A 17,920-nucleotide genomic window follows, 5' to 3' on the forward strand; every position below is an offset into this window, starting at 1 on the left:
TTTCAACAGCGGTTGGCCTCATATGGCCACGACTCAGTATGGTTCACAGCGCCACAGTGGTGAGATGTTAGCCACCTTGCCAGGTATACAGGAGGTCGTGGGTTCAATCCCGACGCTGACCCCTGTATATTTGGAGCGTGCGTGTTGCTCTCTCCGTGGTCGCGTGGATTTTTTTTTCTCCGGATCCACCGGTTTTCCTCCCTCCACATTTAGAATCAACGTCACGCGTTTAATAGCATTTGGCTGCAATAAATAAATGTCTTACACGGTAAGCCACTTCGTTGAGCTATCATTTGCGACAGCCATGTGCGCTTTTGAAGAAAAAAAAAAGCTACATAGGTCAGTGGGCCTTAGCCGGTAAAATTAAAAAAAAAGTTTCGTTTCATGAAATTAAGTCGTGAAGAGGGCCTTAAGTTCGCCCCACCGTTGCTTTAAAAGCCACCGGATTAAGAGGTCCCCTTCACGATGGGAGAGGTCAACTTGAATGGACGCCTACCGACGTAGTCCTGCAAGTTGCCGCCTCCCCAGTGGGTTTCTCCGTGCCACAGGCCACGGCAAGTCCATACCCCCCCCCCCACCCCCAAAGGCTCAACTCCCAAGAGCACACGTTTGGGACGTAAATGGTCATAAGATCCATGTGAAAGAAGAAATAACTGCAGTGTCTTGCTCATGCTGCTGCTGGTGGAAGGGCCTCCACTCAAGGGAGTTTGAGCCACTCTACGGGGGATATTTGGCCTACTCTTCCACGTGTCCTCGGCGGACGCCGTCTCGGGCGCACGCCCTCGCCTTGACTTGCCGGTCGAGTCAATTTTATTTTTGTCCTCGCCGATTTTAATTTTGATGGGCGACGTGAATTGGAGGCGGCGGTGGTGGAGGGGGGGGGGGGTGTGCAGTCGGTTGATATGGCCGGGTGGATAGGTGATCTCAACAAAACGTTCCCAGTTTCAGATCGGTGTTTTTGATCAACTTTTATCTCCGTTCTCCTTCATGTGCAGGGCGAGGATAAAGTCCCTCCGTGGTTTTAAAGTCAAGTGTCTTCAAGGCATAGGTTGTAAAGTGATAAACCTGATGTACTCCTGAAAATGTAAAGAAGTCTGCTTCAACTATACAATGGCCGCCTATTGCGAACATCTCAACTTGACGCCCTTCACGTTGTTCACACTTCTACGAAGTCTTGCCTATTAAAAATGTCCCTACAACGTCTCTTCGGCAACTCCGTCAACGCAAATTACAGCCCCCGCGGAGGAGACTCCCGCCGCAGTTGCCGGCCTCGGCTTTGTGATTCGTCCGCTCCGGCAAATCCCCTCGCCGAAGAGTCGAGGGCCGTCAATGTCACATTTCTCACGACCCGCCCTCGAGGCCGACGAAAGCGCTTAGCGTCGCAAGCGCCGACGTCTTTCTTGGCGCTTGGTCGCATCAACAGCCGTCGCGCGAACTCCGGTCATCCTCGCAGCAGCAACTGCGGCAGCGGCGTATCGGCTGCTGCCATCGAACAAAGGCGGTGGTCACCGCATCGCGCGGTACTTTCGGACGCGCTTTTGTGTCCGTCTGGAACGCGCTCTTTTTTCCGATATTAGGAAGCCACTGGAGCTATGCGCGTCCAAAGCACCTAGATTGACCACTCATTTCTTTGGAACTGCTCTTTGTATTCGGTTTCTTGTCCTTCCCCCACACCTCCGCATTAGCAAGGTTGTCTACGTACGGTGCGAAATAAGTTCAACGTACACACATGCACATACAACCCTGAACTACAGCGCATCTCCTGCACAGCAGCAGGGCCACTTACAAAATCCTCCCCCTCCTCGTTTCTACACCCAGGGCCAGGATGGCCACTGCCGGACATCGTCTCTCCGTGGCAACCCTCTCCGTCTGTGGAACTCAGCCATCATCGTCATCGTCGTTGTCCTCGCTGCCATTGCTGCAGCGCATTCACAGCAGCAACAGCGTTTAATGTGTACCGACTTCTAGGAAAAACTTAAAGGCCCCCACCTTGTTCTTAAAGGCACCACCGCTTCCTTAAAGAAACCACCAAGCTTGTGCTGAATGAGGGCCTACATCAGGACGTCGCCATGTCTCATGATTCTACAATGTGTGGGTCCACCTGGTCACCTGATTTCAACGCTCCATCTCCTGGGTGGACTATTCCGAATATTTCCCGCGCTTCCGATTTTTAAAATGTTCAGCTGTCAATGAAGTCAACACGAATGTGTCTATCGTTCAAATTGAACAACTTCAGGAGAATTGTATAATTACCACGTATATGTGACTCCCCATGCATTGTGTCCGCTGTGATGGACTTCTGTTACTTGCACGGTAATAGGTTATAGATGTAAGGTGGTGGAAGGGCGACCTGCCCGTCGACTAACTGCGGTGGCTCCCATTCACACTGCCGGGGTTGACAGAGACCACATCAGGCTACCATTTAAAAAAATATGAAAAATATATTTCAGCTGCCGCACCCGGAGGTCAAACCGGCGACTTGGGGGTCGCGCAAGTCCAGCGGGCGCTTAAACCATTACACGACCGCTAAGAAGTTATAAATATATGGAGGCCCCATGGTGGCGAGATGTAAATCTTGATTTGAAGCTTTCGTGACTGCATGAATCCATACTCCTTTGGTTCTTTCGGTAAAGTCACGTGGGTAGAAAAATAAAACAAAATAAAAAATAATATATCACGACGTTTCGATCGCAACACAAGCGGTCGTCCTCAGTGTTGCGATCGAAACGTCGTGAAATATAACTTTTTTATTTTGTTTTACTTTTCTACCTACGTGACTTTACCGAAAGAACCAAAGAGTACAGATGTTAACTACCTCACCTAGTATATATGAGGCTGTGGGTTCGATCCCGACCCTGTCGCCTTCTGGCATATTTGGAGTTTGCGTGCCTCTCTCCCCGTGGTGGCGAGGACTTTTCTCCGGGTCCTCCGGTTTTCCCTCCACATTTAGAATCATGCGCTGAGAGTATTTTGGTTGGCTGTTAGAAATGTCCATGCGATAAGCCGCTTCGTTGAGCTATCAATTGTGATAATCAGGGGCGCTTTTGAAAAAGATCTATATAGCTCAGTGGGCCTTATCTAGTAAAATATAAACAAAAATTGTGATTTCATTACCTTTCCTATACTTAGTACTCCCATCCTGCTTTGCAAAGTTTGTTGTAACTTCCTGACCCGCCCTGACTGGACATCTGTGCAAAAGAGCTTTACAGCTCCTCGGATTTCTCCAATATGAATACAAATTCTAATTGTGATCAAGTCCCTGAGCAAGTCTCTGTGGTGGGGTAAAGCGTGGGTCTTCCTTCGTCTTCTAAGACGTCCGGCACACGTGGACAGGTCGACCAAAATACCCTGTCAGGGAGACTCACAGAGCTACCTCCTGGGGAGTTTATTTTGTCAGCAGTTGGCAAGACAATGCAGGGCTGTACCGTTCTACCTTCACGTTCAACAGGGATAATGCCTTGCTATTGCCCGCATAGATACAATAATATATTTTAATATATATGTATGTATAAGACCTACTCTCTATAATATATACGGACAAAAACATGATCCACGTATGCGCCGGCGATTTTTTTTTGACTCCTAAAATCACATCGGATCACAGCAAGCCGCTTGACTTTGCGTTGAACAATTCATGCATTCTACTTAAGGGGGTCTACAACCAAAATAACAAGAATATAGATTTTTTTTGGGGGGGGGGTGGGGGGAGGGGTGGGGGTAAAGAAACAAAAAAAAACCTCAATATTTCAAGAGCCGCATTGTGCGATGTGGCGAATGCGAGACGGCGGTGGTTCTCGAACTTTCACGAAGCGGCAGCTCCCTTAGAGAGCCACCCCGAGCCGCACATTTGCCGACCTCCCCTTGCGCTAGACGGTTAAATCCCCCCCACCCCACCCCCTCACCCACCAGCAATTCACGTTCATTAAATCCGAGCCACCGTGAGGTGAGTGTGACGTTTTTCGCACGTGCCGTGAAAGAACGGTATTTTACACATGTCATTTGCGACTAAAATGACCATTATTTCATTTCACGTGTTGCATACAAAATAAACTCCACCCACATTGCCTTCTAATTTCACAGCCGTCTTGCTGCGTCTGTGGAGGCATTGGTATTAGTGGCATTTTAATAATGGAGAGCTCATTATTTTGCAGGTTCGTTGCAGTTGTCCCCCCCGTTAGGGTCAAACTGCCAAATCAATGAAAGAGGCCACTTTTAATCACAGCTTCGGCCTCTTTCTCTCACCCGCACGGTTCGTCGAAGTCCTCACCTCACCCAGAAACCGATCCACGTCCTCTGATCACGTTCAAGCGTCCCTCGTCAGCCTAGGGAGGATAAACATGAGCAGATGTACCCATAATGTATGTGCGGGAAAAAACAAACATGGAAAGGGAGGCGTTATATGTCTTGCCTATTTATTTCCTTTCCTATTTGCATGGTGCACACCAAACGGCCAATGGGAAATTTGTGTCATGGATTGCACAGCTTTGCATTGAACTCGGATTAATTTGTTTTAAGTAAAGCAAGGGGATGATTGCCAATAAACATCTGGGCGGTTCGCCAGCATTGTTTGCAGCGAGTCTGACTCTGCGGATGAGACACTCAATGTCGAGACCAATCCTGAGCTTGCTTGCTTGCTTGAACCGATGTTGCTGCTGCTGCTGTGAAGATGCACTCCCAAAAAGGCCGTGTGCTCTGTGGGTTGCGTTTAAAAAAATGTAATTACATTTTATGTTCAGAGACGAATATGAGAAACGAGGTATTATCTCCGCTTATTTATTTAGGTAATTCGATTTTGCGTGACGACGCTCAGTGATCATTACGTGTTTGTGCATTATTGCCAAGGTTGTCGACATAATATCAACGCGGAGAGGTGGTATGTTTTAAACTAAGAAGTTTGACGATGTGATCAAGATCAAGAAAAAAAAACAAATTTGTAAAAACAGACAACACGAACACATCGAAGACGAGGTTTGACGCCACGAAATGTGACACGAAAATCGGTACTTCACGAATTCATACTTTTTATTCGTCTGATATAACACCCGCGCATCGATTTCACATCACTAAATAATTTACGTTCCTTCAACTTCAAAATTAAACGGTACATTTCCACTGTCTCGCCCAAAATATTCAAAGTTTACACACCCCCCCCCCCCCCCTCTGAATGAGCATTCATCATCATCAGCAGCAGCAGCCACGATCAACCCCACTGTTGGATGAAGGCTTTCCCAAGCCATCGCCATTGCTTGATCTCCTCTGCAGAGGACGTAAGGCCGAGGGAGATGGAGCGTTTCAATTTGCTCGTCCACAGCTACTCGGTGGAACGAGAGAAGCCGACGGATTGGGGAGGTCTCCATCGAGCAGTGGATAGAGCGACGACGACAACGACCACAACTCGCGTACACGAAATATTAGACGCATTCGAAGGCCCTGGCTGGTTCGTCGGGGTGTGAGCCGTCGCCGCCTGTCCCACATTTGACGCAGACGGACGCGCCGGAGTTGTCACGCCCGCGCGTTCATGCGATGTGGTCCTCTGGAGGTCCCTTTGGCGAGTCGCTGGACTTCGGCGCGGTCCGCCGCACGCTTTCATTGACGGGACGGAGGCGGGCGCTGGGGAAAACGCGACCGAGGTTCCGTCTGCGGGCGGAGATAAAAAAAAACGGTGGGCTAAGCCCCATCAGCTTTTTCAATCCTATATATTAAGTTCACTTGCTTGCTTGCTTGCGCACTTACGACCGTGCAAATCTTTCAGTCGTTTTTTAACCCACTTCCCGTGATCCAATCGAGCTGACATTTTGCACACAGACTCGTTGTGCGTGACAATTTATTTTCGTGAAAATTTTTTTCCAAAATTTTACACGTTTTAGGAAAAAATCAATTATATGTAATTATCAATTGCTTAATGGTGGCAGGCAATCATCTGACCCATAGGTGGCAGCCATCTCAAGCCAGAGGACGAGAGGACTCTAGCCGCCACGCATATAAAGGATTTATAGTGAAAAACTTTGTTTTTACGGGTTATTTTTTTTTTGTTCAGCACCGCCAATGAACGACCCCCCTCGTTGTCCCTGACTCTGGCGCCAAGCGCAGTTGCGTCGCCGTTAAAAAAAAACAACTCTCCGTCTTCTTAGTCTTTGGGTCTTTCGGTAAAGTCACGTAGATAGGTTCAAAGAAAATAACCAAAAATATTTTTTCAAAACGACGACTTTTCCATCGCAAACACAAGCGTTGCTGATGACGAACGCTTGTGTTGCGATCGAAACGTCGTAGTTTTTTTCAAGTTATTTATTTTATTTGAACCTATCAACGTGACTTTATAAAAGTTGAAGGCAGTATAGTACTATAGTAACAGAGCAAGTGCAGAATCCCTGAACCGGAATTGAGAGCTTGAAAGCATTTAGCGCGGGGCCCTTGAAAGTGCGGGGCCCGTGGCTACTACACGTGTAGTTACTACACATGTAGCTACTACACATGTAGCTACTACACGTGCAGCGACTACACGTGCAGCTACTACACATGCAGTGACTACACGTGTAGCTACTACACATGCAGCGACTACACGTGTAGCTACTACAAGTGCAGCTACTACACGTGTAGCTACTACAAGTGCAGCTACTACACATGTAGCTAGTACATATGCATCTACTTTTGCTACGAGGATAATCCGGCACTGGCTCCACTAAAGCCCTCCGTTATTGACAACGCCAGTGGGTTTCTGAGCCCCGTGTGGCCACTGCAGATGTGAAGGCAAGGTTTCTCTTGTGCGCGTGCCAGTGGTATTGATGGTCTCGGGCCAGTCGTCAATAACTGACGCGTGCCACGGCATTCAAATATACAGTCACCTGATTAGACTAATTGGAATTACCGGCGAAACGTCGTACTCATATTGTAAATGTCGTGGCTTGGCTCTCCAACACACCGGTGTTGCTGCACTAGTGACGAATTGGCCACGTTCTGTTTACGTGACAACCCTTACTAGTTGGCTGTGTCGGGTGGGGGCGGGTTTTAACGACACATTTATATATTTACGCCATCTAACCCCAAAAAAACTCTATTATGGATGTACAGGGTGCTGCTAAAATGGATAAAGAACGGATAATACACTGTAATATGATAAGAAATGTATGTTAATAGCTTCAAAAAGTCAAAGAGTCTCCACTTATTGTCAATGCATGTCTGGAATCTTCTCCAAAGGCCGAAGGCAGCACATTTCTCATGGTTTTGTTGCAAATTCTCAGAAGTGTCAACAAATCGGTCCTGCGAACAAATGTCAATTCCCTGCCGTGTTATCACCACCGCGTGCACACCCTGCACTCACGCATCAAGCGTTAGTTGGGCGAGCAGACCCGGGGGCTGCATGAGTTCTCGTCAATGCTGCTGCTGTCAAGAATTCAAGCTCCGGGCTCCATCCACTTTGGCTGCGCGTGTCAAAAGTTCCGCGGTTCGTAGTGTTTTTTTTTTTTACAGAATTAAAAAATTCAAAAGCATTCCGTATTCAATGTGCCGCCTTGTACGCAAAAGTTGCAGTCATTTATATTCCAAACTGCTTCTAAGTGTGCCATGTTGGGGGTTTATTTAGTTATGTTCTAGATTTAATTATGCCAGTGACCGTCTTTGTTTAATGGCTAGCAGTACGGACTGCTTAAACATTGTAATCGGTATGACATCGGTATGTGGGCAATATCAAACCATTGTCCCTTTTGAATAATGCCTTGCGATTTGGGCAATATCAGGGCATTGCTCTTGTTGAATAATGCATTGTGGTGTGGGCAATAGAAAAGGTGTCCCTGTTGAACAATACATTATGGTTGCTGCATAAGCAATTTCAAACCATTGTCCCTGTTGAACAATGCCTTGTAGTGTGGGCAATCGCCAGGCATTGTTCCTGTTGAATGCCTTGCGATGTGGACAATAGCAAAGCATTGTCCCTGTTGAACAATGCATTGTTGTATCGGCAATAACAATCCCTTGTGGTGTGAGCAATAGCAAGGCACTGACCCTTGTTCATGCTCGAGTGAAGACTGAATCCTACATATTGGAGGCGAAATCTACTTTACGCAGTTCGTCATTTAAAACCTCGTGACGGATATGGAATTTGAATAATGGTGTAAATATGTATATTGCGATCAATTTACAGATACCGCGCTGAAAGTATACGGAGGAATTGTAGTGAAAGCTGCATTCTATTCTAAGGCTTCCGCACATATCTGAGCAATCTCAAGATACGCATCATTACACATTTTAACACTCTGCCCCCGAAAACGTGGGAGCCAGCCGGCTATTACAATATCCGACGGGCAGATGAGAAGGGGGGAGGCGTTAGTAATCAGTGGGGTATCGATGAACGGATCACTAAATTGCACCGGTGGCACCCTCTACTGGCGAGCCCCTGGAGAAATCCCATGAACGCCAACAAGCCATAATAGAGAGGGGTTATACTGGTAGGAACCTCCTGGTTACACCAGCCCACAGGGGATTATGGTATCCGTCCGTCGTGCAGGGAGGGGCTGGGTGGGGAGGGAGGGGCTGGGTGGGGAGGGGAGGGGCTGGGTGGGGAGGATGGGGCTGGGTGGGGAGGGGAGTGTGGGGAGGGGCTGGGTGGGGAGGGTGGGGAGGGTGGGGCTGGGTGGGGGGTGGGAGGGGTGGGGCTGGGTGGGGAGGGGCTGGTCACCTCGTGGTGCCCTTATAAAACTCAACGTTTAACCTACTCACGCCGGCTTGTGCCCGCCCTCACAGTCGGACATATTTGCGGAATACACCACGCCGCCGTTGACCCTGGCCATTGACCGAGCAACCCAACGTTCCTACCAGCTCCCTCCGCAGGACAATGTGTTTCTCTCTCTCTCGTTGGTTGACTCTCCCAATACACCGATGGTGCTGAACTAGTAACTAATTGGCACGTTCTGTTTACGTGACAGCCCTTACTAATTGGCTGTGTCGGGTGGTGGCGGGTTTAACGACACATTTATATTCACGCGATTTAACCCCCCCAAACCCCCCCCCCCCCATCTATTATAGAAATTGGTCGCGAACGCCTTGCTACTACTTAGCCCAACAATGCCACGGTGCAGTCTGTGTGTCTTCCCCCCCCCACCTCCGATGAGCACGGTTGTCTGCGTACGGTGCGAAAGAAGTTCAACGTACGTGCGTACCTGTTACCTGTGCATCCATTGCCCTTTCTCCGACCCCTGTGAAGCTCGTGGCGCGTGCGTGACACGTGTTGCAGCCATGGAGGAGCGATGTGTTTGCCGAGACTCGCCACAAGGTCAGTGACCAAGGGGACGGAGCAGCGGTTAGGGGTCGTTCATAAATGACGTCACGCGATTTTGGACGATTTTTGACCCCCCCCCCCCATGCCTCAAATCGCTTTAAACTATTGTCATTGCAAGTGCGTATTTAATGTGGCGCTGCACTTTGATGTTGTAGGAGAAAACATTTATTAAAAAGTCTATTTTATTAAGTAGGTGTTGTCTATATGTATTTAAAGTTGTGCATTGTGATGTGACGTCACATTTCTCAACCCCCTCCCCTCGTCACACATCGTCACAAATGTCTGACCCCCCTCCGCCTAGGTGCGTGACGTCATTTATGGACGGCCCCTTATGGACTACATCGAGTGGGGGACATTAAACCCCGGGGTTGTCATCAGCAGCTCTGGCCACGATGGCGTGTTCACCACCTTTGACCGATATTAACCACGGCAAGCAATCGAACTGAGATCGCAGATTTGAATCTTTCGTGACTGCAAGGATTCATACTCTTAGGTTTTTTCGGTAAAGTCACGTAGGTAAAAAATATAATTAAAATTAATGAAAGTAAAATAAAAAATCACGACGTTTCGGAGGCAACACAAGCTCCCGTCTTCAGGTGTAACCGTCACAGCACATAACAAGTATAACCCGTAAAAACAAAGTTTTTCACTCTAAATCCTTTATATGCGTGGCGGCTAGAGTCCTCTCGTCCTCTGGCTTGAGATGGCTGCCACCTATGGGTCAGATGATTATCTGCAGTATTAAACAATTGGTAATTAAATATTTAATTTGTTTTCCCTAAACAGTGTAAAATTTAGGAACATTTTTTCACGAACATTTATTGTCTCGCACAACGAGTCTGTGTGCAAAATGTCAGCTCGATTGGATCACGGGAAGTGGGTTAAAAAACGACCGAAAGGTTTGCACGGTCGTAATCAAGCAAGCAAGCACGCAAGCAAGCGAACTTAATATAAATGATTTAAAAAAAGGCTCAGTCCCATTAGCAGCAGCCGCACCTTAACAACTCTGGCACCTCCCAGCTCAACCAGTCTACACAACAAAGGCTCATTCCTAGCAGCAGCCTCAGCCGCACCAACCTTACCATAATAAAAAAAAACTAGGATCCAGGGGCCTATCCTGGCTCCTCCCCCCTCAACCAGTATATATACAAGGTCGGGTCTCGTGGCATTTCTCTTTACTTGATACAGCAATCGTGCTGTGACGGTTACACCTGCAGACGGAAGCTTATGTTGCCTCCGAAACGTCGTGAATTTTTTCGATTTAAAGCTTTCGTGACTGCAGGGATTCATCTTCTTGGTTCTTTCGGTAAAGTCACGTAGAAGGGAAGTAATAATATAATAAATATTCCAGCCGACTGAATGGATTCTGTGCAAACGACTCCAATGAAGCGGTGCGCAACATCGCAGCGCTCCACCGTCTTGTTCGAGTCAACATTCTCTTCTTGTGATTGTGGCGTCTCGGCTTGGTGGGTCGGGGGGGGGGGTTGGTGCTTAATATTTGTCTCCGTTTCAACCCCTTTAATACCGAGGCAGCTAGACTCAGGATCAAAGCAGCGGCCGTCTGGGTTCTTGTAGATATTAAGGCTCAGTGTTGCGTGCCTCTGCATAACGCGCCCTGCCTTGTGCGTGTGTGTGTTGTGTGCGCTGTCGGTCACAGTCAGATGCACACCAATGTTCCCAAGATCCGGGCAAAGAAAAAAAAAGCCACCTCGAGTCCAAACTGACTCTGCTCCCCTCCTCCGCCAAGCCCCCTCGAGGTTTTACCAAATCATTAAAAATCCGCTTCTAACCTCTCGCAACAATTAAAGAGACGCGGCGAAGACGCCGTGAGTCGTGACTCGGAGCCGCGTGCGTTCAAGTGGCACTGCGATCAGCGGCGCTCGACTCGCAATCGGATGGCTGCGAGTACAATTCGCGGTTGTTTAGGTGTAGACTCGACCCATCATCATTGTGGAGGGGGAGGAAGGGTGGATAAAATTAATACCGCTTTTTTAGAACTGCGGCGTCTTCGACTCCGTCACTTCTGTCAATGGGAGCGGTCCCTTGCAAGTGACATTAGGGGACTGAGCTTGATTTTTAAAAATATATAGATTACTAATATCGATGCCGACAGCGAGAAGAATCAATATTGTTCGAGTGTTCATTGTACGTTCATAGAGATGTTCACACAAGCGGCCCAAAATCGATCATTTCGATAGACCGTGGGAGTAAGCGTTGTTAGCAAGCACCTATTAAGGCCCACAAGACACATGACTGGATGGTGATGCAATAGCACTAACCCCAATGTATTGCTTCGCACACATCGTGACAGATTTACTCATTTAAGGCCGAGCAGAGCAAAAGGAGACCTGAGAGAAATGTGTTGAGATACCACCGATCGCTGGCATTGTTCATGGCCAGAAATCAAATCCAGGTCACCGGGACCGCAGTTGGCAAACACACTCTCACACCCATTACACGCGAACGTATGAATCGTTTTTTTTAATAATTGTACGTCAAAGTTGATAATAATTTAATTACATTCTGAAAATAATCCTTATCTCCGGCGGCAAGTTAAGCTGAGCACAAAATTAGTTTTAATTGTATTTCCCCATTGTTCAACTTTCACGGGCAGAAGCAACAAACGGTGAAACAGGAGCCGAGGTTTGGGGTCTCCGTGGGTTTCGCACAAACGCCTCTTTGCCTGCGCAACTCATCGCAAAATGCAAATGAGAACCCAATTCAATCATCGCAGAAAGCAGGTGACACTGCGTCTCCAGTTTCTAAGGCATTATCTGTCGCTCCTCGTCAGTGTTTAATAGACCGCTTGATATGTGCAGGTCTGACTCATCCGTCCGACTATTCACACGTGTGGACATCGCTGGGCCGTGGTGGCTAAGCGCGTGGCCTGTAGTCCTGCACTGCGGAGGTGGGGGATGGTGGCTCGCCGCACAGATGGGTTGTGAATTTATCTTTGGTTCTTTCGGTAAAGTCACGTAGAAAGAGAGAAAAAAAACTTTCTACGTGGTTCTTTCGGTAAAATCACGTAGAAAGAAAGAAAACAATATTTCTACGTGACTTTGCCGAAAGAACCAAAGAGTAATTCCTGCAGTCACGAAAGCTCCAAATCAAGTTTGGGTTGTGAATTTCCCTTCCCTTGGGTGCCGAGGTGGCATAACCCTGCTGCCCCGCACCTAGGAACGTACGGTGCGAAAGAAGTTCAACGTACACACGTACACGTGCATACCCTGGCTCGCCAGGAAAAGAGGCTGTATAGCAAAATGTAGACTCCCCCTGGACCGTCTATCTGCAGGGATAGTGTGTTGTCTCCTCACATGCGTGGGTTTTCTCTGGGTAAATCTTGACTTAAAGCTTTCGTGACTGCAGGAATTAATATTCTCGGGTCTTTCGGTGAAGTCACGTAGATAGGTTCAAAGAAAATAATAAAAAATAACAGAAAACTACGACGTTTCGATCGCAACGCAAGTGGTCGTCTTCAGGAAAAGGGGGGATTAGCTGCCAAGGGAAACTGTTTGTAAGGGTTTAAAATTGGCGTAGCCCAAATGTCAGCAGCCAATGATAATGTAAGCGGTGGGTTGCGAGCCCGGCGGTGGCTCGTTTTCCACCAATCAAAGGGCTGCCAGGTGAAAATTAGCATGTTAAAGAGAGATTAGCACGTTAATGTGTGATTCGCACGTTAATGGGAGATTAGCACGTTAATGTGAGATTAGCACGTTAATGGGAGATTAGCACGTTAATGGGAGATTAGCACGTTAATGGGAGATTAGCACGTTAATGGGAGATTAGCACGTTAATGGGAGATTAGCACGCTAATGGGAGATTAGCACGTTAATGTGAGATTAGCACGTTAATGGGAGATTAGCACGTTAATGTGAGATTAGCACGTTAATGGGAGATTAGAACGTTAATGGGAGATCGCAGAGCCGCAACCAAGGGGTGGGCGCGCGAAGTGACTGTGAAAGCGCACGTTTGAAATGGGCGTAAAGCACAACTAACATCGGAAGGTGGTAAGATGGGTTATGACATAAACTGGTTGACAACGTCCTTCCAATGATTGCTCAGTTTGTACCCATCTTCTCGGTTGCAATTGTGTCCGTGTCTATATATATGGATGATTTCATGAACGAATCTTTGTCAATTTCGTGTGAGCCCACAGCATTAAAACAACTATCAGCCACGCCGAGGTATTGGTCCTACCGTGTTTCAGATCTGCCTTATGTTCACGAACACGGTCCGAGACATGTCGCTTAGTTTCCCCAATGTAACAACTGCCGCAGGCACAGCTTAGTTTATAGACGCCGGGGTATTGCATGTCAGGGATCACATCCTTCACAGATGGGATCAGATGACGAATTTTATGTTCTGTGTTTTCTCTGGGTGCTCTAGTTTCCTCCCACACGTAAACAACTCATTAATTGGCCGATAACACCTTACTACAGAGAGGACTGCAGAACTTGGGTAATTGTTGGTGCCCGCTGAGTGATTGGCTGGTGCTTCCTTTCCCGCTTATCTGCGGTTGTGCCTCGCGCATCTCTGAGTCGTTCTTTGGCGGCGCGTTACAAGTTGAGAATGAGTCACGTAAAAAAATAAAGTTACTGTTATTATTGTAGAGCTATTACAAATGGAAATGCATACAAATGGGAAAGCAGCCTCGGTACCACGACACATTGTGCGGATGCTGCACACAGATCCTGTGGTTTTATTTCTTCAAATAATCATTTGCAGCACTTGGTGAATCTACTGCTGGGTGAAATCGTCTCTATCCCCCAGTCGTGGGGGTTGTTTGACCATACTTCATCACACTTCTGATGTGGGTTGGTGATGGGGGAGGATAAAGGTCGCGCGTGGGTGAGCTGATTTAAGAAACCTGCATTTTTTTTTCAAGTGCCACGCTGGGAGATCGAATGAAACCGGCGACCTCTAGATTTGCAAGTCCCAGCGCGCGAAGCGTTACACCACAGCAGCCTCGACTAATTGTGAGGCGGTCATAAATTAAAACAATAAAAAAAATCTCTCCAAGTATTGTTCCGAAATAGTTCCAAAATGCCAATCACTCTCACGGACTAGCCGCACGCATCGGTCAACCACATCCACGGACACGCTACCAAGGACCCAAAATTAGTTTTTTTATTATATATATTTTAAAGTATATATTTAAATGTAATATTAATTTCCACCCGCACAAAGACCGTTACTGCCCACACTCGGTCTGAAATTGAAGTCCCAGTGCCATAATAAAGCATGCCCGGTGAAATCACCGCGAGTCGAATTTGTTTTGTATAAAAGGGCATTAGTGGCTTTATGCGGCCACTAAATCCACTCCTGGTTCTGCTTTGGAAGCCATCCCTTCGATTCGCCAAAGCATGTTGTTTGTTTTTGCCTCGCCACACTGCTATGCGTAGCATTCTAAATGGACATCCACTCTTGAATCTTTTCTCTCCTTTGTGTGCGGCTTTTGAAAAAAGAGTGACCGGAACACATGTACAACGAACGTAATATGTCGAGTTGGTGAAAGCCGATCGATCACTTCTTGGCACAACATTTTTAAAGGTTTGCCAAGGTACAGCCCTGCGATTGCATGCTCGTGTAACTATTGGCAGAAGGGCCTTCCCACCAGAGATAGCCCTAAAGAGCACCCCCTCGAAGCAGGTACGTTGGCCTACTCTTCCACGTTGGCCTGGCATCTTGGGACAGGTGGGAGAATCCATACTTTGTTAACCCCACCACACATGGCTTGCCGAGGGTCAATCCATTTATATTTCTGGATGGACAGAGGTGTGGGGATTTAAGAAACTTGCACCATCCCGAGACGGCTTTCTAAAGAAAGTGTGGACCAATCAATTTCAAGGACAGTGCATACATTATCAGAGTTATGTTTTTTGTTTGCATTCCGACTGCAGGTATTGTGGTCAATGCAAACTTGTGTAGAGGAGTAAAATGTGGACGTGACGTCAGGTGTGCCGTTCAGTGCGATGACGTCACGTCTCCTAGGGTACTTAAGGGAGACCCCGTGACGTAAGCGGGGTCACTGTGGGAACGGGTAGAGTGAGAAGGGTGAAGAGGGAACCAGGGGTAGAGAGAGGGATCGAGTGGTGAGTCTGGGGAGAAGCCGGTGGTAGCCGTAGAGGTGCTTCTCTCTCCGCTCGGTGGAGTCCACGATCCGACACGAGAGAGACCGGAGCCAGCCGGCAGGGACCCGGACTCAGAGTAGGACCCCTAGCCCCTGGGAATTGTGTACCCTGCTGTGTAATATTGATAAGCTTTAATAAACCCTGGCGGAAGCCCTTAACTTACCTCCATCTACGAGTACGTCCGTCGGAACTTCTCTACACTTGTAAAAAAATATGTCAGTTTTGTTGCCAGATAAAAGGGTAAAAAAACAATAATAATAATATTATTATATTATTGCACCATCGTTTCAAATGCTTTATTATTCGCCCAGAAAGGCCTCAAATTGAGTCTCAAGACTCATCTCTGCAGGGTCCTGCATGGGCGGTTTGGATATAAAACGATGCATCGATGTGCACAATTAAAATCGAGTCACAATAGATGGCATGACATCGCGTGCATGAGATTGGATTTATACAAGACGTTCGCTATTGTTATGCAAACTATATATTGTTACAGTTATGGATGTTGTTACAGTTAGGCAATGAAGGAAGCACAACTGGGTAAAAAAAAAAGAGGCAGTATGAACAAATAATGAAAATCAACTCTCCAATTAATTGACAATTCTTGGCGAAGATCCCAGGACACGTTGGCAGAACGATGTCGCTCGGCTGGCCTGGGAACGCCTGGGAATTCCCCAGGAAGAGCTCGAGTCTGTGTAACACATTCCTGCTGCGGGGGGAGCTGGTAGGAACGTTGGGTTGCTCGGTCAATGGCCAGGGTCAACGGCGGCGTGGTGCATTCTGCAAATATGCCCGACTGTGAGGGCGGGCACAAGCCGGCGTGAGTAGGTTAAACGTTGAGTTTTATAAGGGCAGCACGCGGTGACCAGCCCCTCCCCACCCAGCCCCACCCCTTCCACCTCCCACCCAGCCCCACCCTCCCCACCCAGCCCCCCCTCCCCACCCAGCCCCTCCCCACCCTCCCCACCCAGCCCCTCCCCATCCTCCCCACCCAGCCCCTCCCTGCACGACGGACAGACGGACACAATAATCCCCTGTGGGCTGGTGTAACCAGGAGGTTCCTACCAGTATAGTAGTGTAGTGTAAAGTACTGTACAGTGTAGTAGTGCGAGAGGCTGTCGCTCGGGAAAGGAAGGTCTGGACGGCCCTACTCATTATGCTGCAGCCGCGACCCTCGAGAGGACAAGCGGATTGAGAAACGAACGAATTCATCAATTCGCTCGCTAAATCGTTCCTTGCTTACTCCCTAAAGAGTATAAACTACACAAGGCCGTAGCCATGGAGTCAACATTGGGGGGGGATCAAATCTTCCAGGGGTCTGGGGTCCCCTCCCAACCTCCAAAAAAAAAATCTAAATTTGAAAACGAATTTCCTGCCATTTCCTGCCTAATATATATTAAAAAAATCACTAACACATAGGATGGACTTATTTATTTTTTACAATGTCTAATAGTGTATTGTATTACATTGCTCTGTTTTTACTTTTTCACCTTTTGTTTCATTGTATGTAATGAGAGATTAGGGATTAATAAAGCACAACCATAACCACAATCATTTCAACAGAAATCTATTTGATAGCAATATATTGGGGGGGACATTTTGAGCATATCTGAATATTATAATTACGGCCTCGCTGCATTATCACCATTGCTCAAGCATATGAAGGACATTGGGGGATGCAGTGCTTGAGAACATGTCGTACTTGTGTATCATCAGCCCCACCTGGTGGTCCTATCCAGTATACTCTCATGTCAGTGCTCTTATCTTGTTTTCATTCCACGGCACACGTCCAAACGTTGCTCCATCTTCGCTGCATAAAACACCAACAAAAAATTAACCCGTAAAAACAAAGTTTTTCACTATAAATCTTTTATATGCGTGGCGGCTAGAGTCCTCTCGTCCTCTGGCTTGAGATGGCTGCCACCTATGGGTCAGATGATTGCATTGCACCATTAAGCAATTGGTAATTAAATATATTTTTGTCCTAAAAAGTGTAAAATTTTGGGAAAAAAATTTCACGAACATTAACTGTCACGCACAACGAGTCTGTGTGGAAAATGTCAGCTCGATTGGATCACGGGAAGTGGGTTAAAAAACGACCGAAAGATTTGTACGGTCGTAAGCAAGCAAGCGAACTTAATATAAAGGATTTTAAAAAATCACCGTGGGCCCCCAAGGCCTCCGGGTGAGTGGTTTGGGCTATTTGGCCAAACGCGCATGCACGGCCGAGGAAGTTGAGAGGGCCGGGGGTTGATGGTCGTCTGCCATACTGCGCGTGAGCGACCAATTGGAGACAGGGGAGGGCAGTTGGTGGGTGCTGTACTGCGCCTGAGCGACCAATGGAAGAGAGGGTGAGCGGTAGGTGGGGCAGTACTGCGTGTGAGCGATCAATGGGAGAGGTTGGGTGGTAGGTTGGGGCTGTACTGCGCATGCGCGACCAATGGAAGAAAGGTGGTGGGGCCTGTACTGAACAAGAGTGACCAATGGGAGAGTGGGAGGTGGTAGGTGGGGGCTGTAC

This window comes from Lethenteron reissneri, chromosome 53 (genome assembly GCF_015708825.2).
Source record: "Lethenteron reissneri isolate LAM-NWPU_2019-01 chromosome 53, ASM1570882v1, whole genome shotgun sequence".
NCBI lineage: Eukaryota > Metazoa > Chordata > Hyperoartia > Petromyzontiformes > Petromyzontidae > Lethenteron > Lethenteron reissneri.